This window comes from Choloepus didactylus, chromosome 1 (assembly GCF_015220235.1).
Source record: "Choloepus didactylus isolate mChoDid1 chromosome 1, mChoDid1.pri, whole genome shotgun sequence".
NCBI classification, from domain to species: Eukaryota; Metazoa; Chordata; class Mammalia; order Pilosa; family Megalonychidae; genus Choloepus; species Choloepus didactylus.
In genome coordinates, this window is record NC_051307.1 from 124,016,959 (window position 1) to 124,025,478 (window position 8,520).

At 39.1% G+C, this 8,520-nt stretch overlaps 1 non-coding gene across 1 annotated transcript; it reads left to right on the forward strand.

Annotated features, from left to right (window-relative positions):
* Positions 1-5,781: 5,781 nt before the first annotated feature.
* LOC119510862 lies at positions 5,782-5,887 on the forward strand. Its single transcript, XR_005212052.1, has one exon. It is a non-coding gene; the product is annotated as a U6 spliceosomal RNA (small nuclear RNA).
* The last annotated feature ends 2,633 nt before the right edge of the window (positions 5,888-8,520 follow it).

Sequence of the window (8,520 nt, forward strand, 5' to 3'; positions counted from 1 at the left end):
CATTCAAGCGATTCTTCTGTCAGGAACCAGGTCTGGTTCTTCGAGCCCCACATTGGGCACCACTTCTTGCTGACAGGATGGTGCAAGAATGAGACACAGACACAAAGTTAAGAATTAAGGGAGCAGGGGCCCACTGCTAAGTGGACGATAATGCACCTTTGCTCCAGCTATTTATTTCAGAAGATAAAGGAGTATATGCTAAATGTCCTCAGGCACGGGAGAGCCCACCAGATACCTATGTTTACATTCTGTTGCATATCAGAAGGAACAATCTAGGTTTAGAACAATGGTAAATGTTGTCCTCATAGTCACAAGACACATATCTTTACAGGGCGTGTCTGCACGGTGTTCCGTGCAGGCCTGCGGCTTAGCATTCCAAGCCACCACCCTAGATATGGCTCAGGCAACATGGAAGACTCGGTTTCCCACAGTCTTAGTTCTCGATAAAAGTTCCATATTATTCTGGCTCAAGTTTTAACAAATACACAAAGTTTCTGTTTGGGGTAATGGAAAAGTTTTGGTAATGGATGCTGGCGATGGTAGCACAACACTGTGAAAGTAATTAACACCAATGAATTGTCTATTTGAAAATGGTTAAAATAGGAAAGTTTATGTTGCATATTTTGTAGTGGCTTGAGTTATATACCCTGAATTTAAACATGTTCTTGGAAAATTTTAGACATGTTCCAGGTTCTTGTGGATGTGAACCCATTGTAAGCAATATGTCTTAAAGATGTTATTTTTAGTTAACATGTGGCTCAATTGAATGAGATTGGGTCTTAATCTGGATTATTAGTCTTTTATAAGTAGAAGAAACTGGAAAGTAGTGAGAGAAGGCCACAGGGAGGAGCCGGCAGCCAGAAGTCAACAGAACCTGGAAGAGAAAGGAGAGGACACCGTCATGTGGTGGGAAAGCCAAGGAACCCAAGGATTGCCAGCCAGCCAGAACACTACTGACCCCAGGAAAAAGCAAGCCTTCTTAGCCTCTGAAACCATAGGCCAATAAATTCCTGAAAATCCAACCTATTGTGTAACATTTGTCATAGCAGCTGGGAAAGTAAGACATATATGTTACCACAATAAAAATTTTTTAAAAAAAGACTTAGTTGCTGGTGCAGACACCTGTTCATGTGCACACATGCACACACACATGCACATACAGTCATACCAAATGTAGAAGAGTGGTTTTAAACTAAGATAAGACTGAAATGACAAAATGTACCACATTCCTTCCCCATTCACTCTTTTAAGGTAATAATGTCTGGTGGAAGTGAAAAAAAAAGGTAAATACCTGAGGCTTTTAGGCTAGAATTTGCACATTTGAATTGAATGCCTAGAGGAAAAAGAAGTAAATCACACTAGGAATAAGAAAGTGGAGACTATGGGGAAAACAAGTGTCCCTTCTAATCAGGGCCACAGCCTTGTGGGAATAGAGGCCTAAAATTGCCAATCTTTCAAGGGAAGTCAATAATTTAGATTTTTATGTGAATGATTTAAAAATGTTGGTAGCCAATTTGAAATAAAATTTAAATACTGTATAGGCCAAACAAAAAAAACTTTCAAGATTAAAATGTGGCTCATTATAGGCTATTAACTTGTAATCTTTGGCCTCAGCAAATTCAATGATATCAGAAGTCAGCAATGCCTTCTATAGAGGTGTGATGGTTTGGGCTACCCCACCAGTTTAGGGTCTACCTAAGTAACTGTAGAGAGAGTCTAGACTGTTGACATCTTTCATAGGTGCATGATGGTTTGAAGCGGTACAGATCCTGGAAAGTATATTCTTAAAGTTAATCCATTCCTATGGGTGTGGATCCATTGTAAGTAGGATCTTTTGGTGAGTAGGATCTTAAGATGTGACCCACTTCATTCCAGTGAGTCTTAATCCTCTTACTGGAGTCCTTTATAAGAGAATGAAATTCAGACAAAGAAAAGAGAGTCATGGGAGCAAGAAGCTGAAAGCAACAGAACCCTGAAGTGAAGGGAGAGACCAGCAGATGTCACCATGTGCCTTGCCATGTGACAGAGTTCAGGATCACCTGCACCCAGTCTTTGGAAAGAAAACATTGCCTGATGATGCCTTGATTTGGACATTTTTCTCAACCTCAAAACTGTAAGCTTGTAAGTTAATATTCCCATTGTTAAAACCAACCCATTTTATGGCATCTGTATTTTAGCCACCTAGCAGACTGGAATAGCCCCTTAGGATGTCACGGAAGGCAGAAATTTCAAAAGTGAACTCTAAAAATATTCTGAAAATAGTAGTACTACTCCCCCAAGTGTAGGACCTAAGACATAGTTGTATATTAAAATGATATTAATGATCTTGAATCCCAAAAAATATTGTAAACAAGTTGAGAAAACCCCCCAAATATTGTAAACATGTTGACCACAAATAGAATGTAACACATTGAGAAAAGCATGTTTTTGTAGTAAGTGACCAGACATTTGTGTGAAGAAATGATATGGATTGGCTTGAAGCCAGCTGGATGGGTACTTCTTATAAATCCCAGGGCAGATACCATTTTTAGGAAGGTTGAAGTGTATTGACACACGGTCACTCTGACTCCTGGCTTCAATGCCTGTGCTGTGATGTGAAGAAACTGGCCACCACTCTCACTGCAGCACCTTGACCAGCATGTCTGGCCACTGGCTTTGAAACCTCCACTGAATGCTGCCTTGGACCTGGCTCCCAAGACTGCTAGCTAAAGGTATCCATCCACCTGCAGCCCATGGGCTCTCAGGCCAATGGACTTTGGACTCTGGTATCCCCTGCCTTTAAATGTATTGCATGTCCTTGACCTGGCTTTTGTGCCTTGGTTTAATTGGCAGCTTGTGATTAAAGGAGCAAATAAATTCCCTAGAGGATTCGACCTAGAGTCTTTGGGTCTGCTTTCAAGTGCTAAATTTTCTTTCGATTTCAAGCTGTGTTCAGTTTGTTACAACAGCTACATTTACACAACGGTGTCTGTCTTGGTGGTTCTGCACAAGGGATAGGCCTATCTTTCAGTAAGTCTTCCATGATCACTTGGTAGAATTGAGGCCATTTTCCCCATACTCTTTCTTCACCCTGGTTTAGATATCCCTTCCCAGTAGGCCATCAAAGTGTTTAGTGTCTTCATTTGTGTTGCTTCAAGTTCTCATTTCTTCCTTGAGAGAAAAAAGAAACAGGAGAAATGGGAATGAGAGTATCATTGTGGTCAATTGCATGGGCTTTTGGGTCAAACTGGCCTGTGGGAATCCCCAACTGAGGGAATCAAGTGCCAATCACCCAACTTGGGATTCCAGAGCTGTAAATTAGGTATACTAAGACTGACTCTGAAGGGTAGTTGTGGGGGATTACATGAGTTAACCATACATATATAAGGGCAGCCAGTATTATTAAAGAAGAGGTCTGTCTTGTTCTCTCACCTTGCAGATAATGACTTTACAGCACCCTGATGGATGTGCTGTAGCTACTCAGAGCAGGAAGTGGTTTTGATTTGTGTTGGGCATACAGGTAAGGGATATGTGGATAAGGTGGAAGTGCTAATGGTTTGTGAATTTTTTAACATAACACTAATTGTGAACTCGATGCACATCTGCAATAAGAAATGTTGTCAATTATGTCTGACTATCTTATATTTTGTCCTGTGGTGATGTTTATGTGTGTACCATGGCTGTCTGTATTAGATTATAGACATAATTATAGCTAATTAGAATCAAAATGAATATGTATACCTATTAAAAGCAATTTAAGGAAAACCCATCAAAAATATATAGAAAATACTATATTTTTCACATGATCAATTTTTGAGAGAGGATATTATAGTCAAAAAGAAAAAAATGGCATACATATCACTTACAGAAAATAATTGTATACACCTCATAATCGTTTTTTTCTTAATGCAAGTAGCTTGCTAAAATGAACTAAGTGACTTATTTCAATTTTGGAAGAAAAATTCAAAGCTACAATTGAACTGTAATAGCACCAGGGAGTTCAACTTGACCTCATGTGCCAGATGATAATCATCTTTCAAGTGTACAAACAAGGAAACATAGTTATCAAAGAATGAGAAATACATTTGTTCAAAGACCATTTACTGCTTTAACAAGAGGTGAAAGCTTGCCAGAAATGTATAAACACCCAACCCAGTATTATTTGCTGTTCACAGATTTAACATGTTCAAAGACTTGGGGGGCAATTAAAAAATATCTTTGAAGTTGTGGGCATTCATCATCATATCTAATAATGCTCACTTTCTAGAGCCCCTTTCTAAGGGGGGCAAAACAATTTGTCTGATTTATTTTCATGACATCCTTGTGAGATTAGGCAACCACCATTATCTCCCCTTTGCAAATGAAGAAACAGAGACACTGGGAGGTAAAATCACTTAAGGCAGGTCAATGACAGGACCAAGAATTTAAACGCACACATAAAAGCTTTTAACTCCTGTTTTAGTTTAACTACAGAAAACAAGACAAACAAAAAATAATTAAGAATAAGAATCTCATCCTTTCTTATTCTCTTTTTAAGTTAAAGAATAATTAATGGTCAATTCATGTTTCCTTATAAGGAAAATTGTTGAAAATCAGGGCTTTCACAATAACTAGAATCTTTTTACACTGGGATGAATGAAATATCTTCAAAGCTGTAAAATTAATTTAATAAATTTACTAAATGCATACTTTGCAACATTTTACATTGTTCAGACTGATGAGACTTCAAAGGTGAAAACCACAGTCTCCATCCTTAAAGATTTTCCTGCAGAGAAGGATTACATACACAGATTAAGTGTTATTTAAATATAATGAAGTTCTTCATTTTATACCCCAAACCTATTTCTTCCTCACTTTCCCATCTCTGTAAATGCCACTGCCACACACTCAGTTGCTCAAACAAGTAACCTGGGCACATCCTGATGTCTCACTCTCCTCTCACTCCACTATAGCCCCAGATCTATCAGTCTCCAAAATATACCCTGAAGCCTTCCCTTCTAATTCATCTCCATTGCCACCACCAATCCAGTTCACCACCTTTTCCTGCAAAGATTTTCTGACTTGTCTCCCCGTCTCTTATCTTCCCCACCCACCCCCATTCATTCTATACAATGCAGCCAGAATGATCTTTTTGAAACACAAACTGAACCATGTTTCATCTCTATATAACCCCTCAATGATTTCAGGGTGCACTAGGAATAAAATCCAATATTCTTATGAAGGCTTTGCATGATCTGGTCCCTGCTAACCTCTCCAACCTCATTTTAACCTCTCTTCTCTTTCGCTGTGCTCCTCTCATAGGCCTCTTCCTTTCAGTTCACAGGAATTGCTAAACTCTTTCTCCTTTTAGGTTCTCTGCTTGAGATGCTCTGTCATGCCATTTGCAGTTCTTGGCACCTTCTCATCCTCAAGTCTCAATTAAGATACCTCCTCAGAGGCCTCTATGACCCTTTTCAAGCAGGTTCCCTCTCTTTGTATGGCATTCTGTTGATGACCTTCATAACACTTTTCCGAACTTATAATGTTTCATTTGCTTGTTTTAAACTGGGCTGTAAGCATAAGGGCAGGGACCAAGTCATTTAGTTCTTTTGATATATCCCTTGTGCCTAATATATAATATGTGCTCAATAATTATTTGTTGAGTAATTATTTGCTGTTGGGGCAGAGGACAGACCACCTAATTTTAAGTGCTGTTTTCTTAGCACAGAAGCAAACTGCTAAGTAGATATCTGCCAATTATAATGCTTTCTAACTTTTTCTTGGTTATAAAACTAATGTAATGGTATCATAAAAAAAGGAGGAGTGCTCGCTTCGGCAGCACGTATACTAAAATTGGAAAGATACAGAGAAGATTAGCATGGCACCTGTGCAAGGATGACACGCAAATTGTGAAGCGTTCCATATTTTTCTGAGAAATCGACTATACAGCTACTAGAGCTAATAAACAAATTTAGCAAAGTAGCGGGATACAAGGTTAATGCACATAAGTCAGTAATGTTTCTATATGCTAGAAATGAACAAACTGAAGAGACACTCAAGAAAAAGATACCATTTTCAATAGCAACTAAAAAAATCAAGTACCTAGGAATAAACTTAACCAAAGATGTAAAAGACCTATACAAAGAAAACTACATAACTCTACTAAAAGAAATAGAAGGGGAACTTAAAAGATGGAAAAATATTCCATGTTCATGGATAGGAAGACTAAATGTCATTAAGATGTCAATTCTATCCAAACTCATCTACAGATTCAATGCAATCCCAATCAAAATTCCAACAACCTACTTTGCAGACTTGGAAAAGCTAGTTATCAAATTTATTTGGAAAGGGAAGATGCCTCGAATTGCTAAAGACACTCTAAAAAAGAAAAACGAAGTGGGAGGACTTATACTCCCTGACTTTGAAGCTTATTATAAAGCCACAGTTGCCAAAACAGCATGGTACTGGCACAAAGATAGACATATAGATCAATGGAATCGAATTGAGAATTCGGAGATAGACCCTCAGATCTATGGCCGACTGATCTTTGATAAGGCCCCCAAAGTCACCGAACTGAGCCATAATGGTCTTTTCAACAAATGGGGCTGGGAGAGTTGGATATCCATATCCAAAAGAATGAAAGAGGACCCCTACCTCACCCCCTACACAAAAATTAACTCAAAATGGACCAAAGATCTCAATATAAAAGAAAGTACCATAAAACTCCTAGAAGATAATGTAGGAAAACATCTTCAAGACCTTGTATTAGGCGGCCACTTCCTAGACTTTACACCCAAAGCACAAGCAACAAAAGAGAAAATAGATAAATGGGAACTCCTCAAGCTTAGAAGTTTCTGCACTTCAAAGGAATTTCTCAAAAAGGTAAAGAGGCAGCCAACTCAATGGGAAAAAATTTTTGGAAACCATGTATCTGACAAAAGACTGATATCTTGCATATATAAAGAAATCCTACAACTCAATGACAATAGTACAGTCGGCCCAATTATAAAATGGGCAAAAGATATGAAAAGACAGTTCTCTGAAGAGGAAATACAAATGGCCAAGAAACACATGAAAAAATATTCAGCTTCACTAGCTATTAGAGAGATGCAAATTAAGACCACAATGAGATACCATCTAACACCAGTTAGAATGGCTGCCATTAAACAAACAGGAAACTACAAATGCTGGAGGGGATGTGGAGAAATTGGAACTCTTATTCACTGTTGGTGGGACTGTATAATGGTTCAGCCACTCTGGAAGTCAGTCTGGCAGTTCCTTAGAAAACTAGATATAGAGTTACCATTCGATCCAGCGATTGCACTTCTCGGTATACACCCGGAAGATCGGAAAGCAGTGACACGAACAGATATCTGCACGCCAATGTTCATAGCAGCATTATTCACAATTGCCAAGAGATGGAAACAACCCAAATGTCCTTCAACAGATGAGTGGATAAATAAAATGTGGTGTATACACACGATGGAATACTACGCGGCAGTAAGAAGGAACGATCTCGTGAAACATATGACAACATGGATGAACCTTGAAGACATAATGCTGAGCGAAATAAGCCAGAAACAAAAAGAGAAATATTATATGCTACCACTAATGTGAACTTTGAAAAATGTAAAACAAATGGCTTATAATGTAGAATGTAGGGGAACTAGCAATAGAGAGCAATTAAGGAAGGGGGAACAATAATCCAAGAAGAACAGATAAGCTATTTAACGTTCTGGGGATGCCCAGGAATGACTATGGTCTGCTAATTTCTGATGGATATAGTAGGAGCAAGTTCACAGAAATGTTGCTATATTAGGTAACTTTCTTGGGGTAAAGTAGGAACATGTTGGAAGTTAAGCAGTTATCTTAGGTTAGTTGTCTTTTTCTTACTCCCTTGTTATGATCTCTTTGAAATGTTCCTTTATTGTATGTTTGTTTTCTTTTTAACTTTTTTTTCATACAGTTGATTTAAAAAAGAAGGGAAAGTTAAAAAAAAAAAAAATAGAAAAACAAGGGAAAAAAAAAGATGTAGTGCCCCCTTGAGGAGCCTGTGGAGAATGCAGGGGTATTTGCCTACCCCACCTCCATGGTTGCTAACATGACCACAGACATAGGGGACTGGTGGTTTGATGGGTTGAGCCCTCTACCACAGGTTTTACCCTTGGGAAGACGGTTGCTGCAAAGGAGAGGCTAGGCCTCCCTATGGTTGTGCCTAAGAGCCTCCTCCCGAATGCCTCTTTGTTGCTCAGATGTGGCCCTGTCTCTCTAGCTAAGCCAACTTGAAAGGTGAAATCACTGCCCTCCCCCCTACGTGGTATCAGACACCCAGGGGAGTGAATCTCCCTGGCAACGTGGAATATGAATCCCGCGGAGGAATGTAGACCTGGCATCGTGGGACGGAGAACATCTTCTTGACCAAAAGGGGGATGTGAAAGGAAATGAAATAAGCTTCAGTGGCAGGGAGATTCCAAAAGGAGCCGAGAGGTCACTCTGGTGGGCACTCTTACGCACACTTTAGACAACCCTTTTTAGGTTCTAAAGAATTGGGGTAGCTGGTGG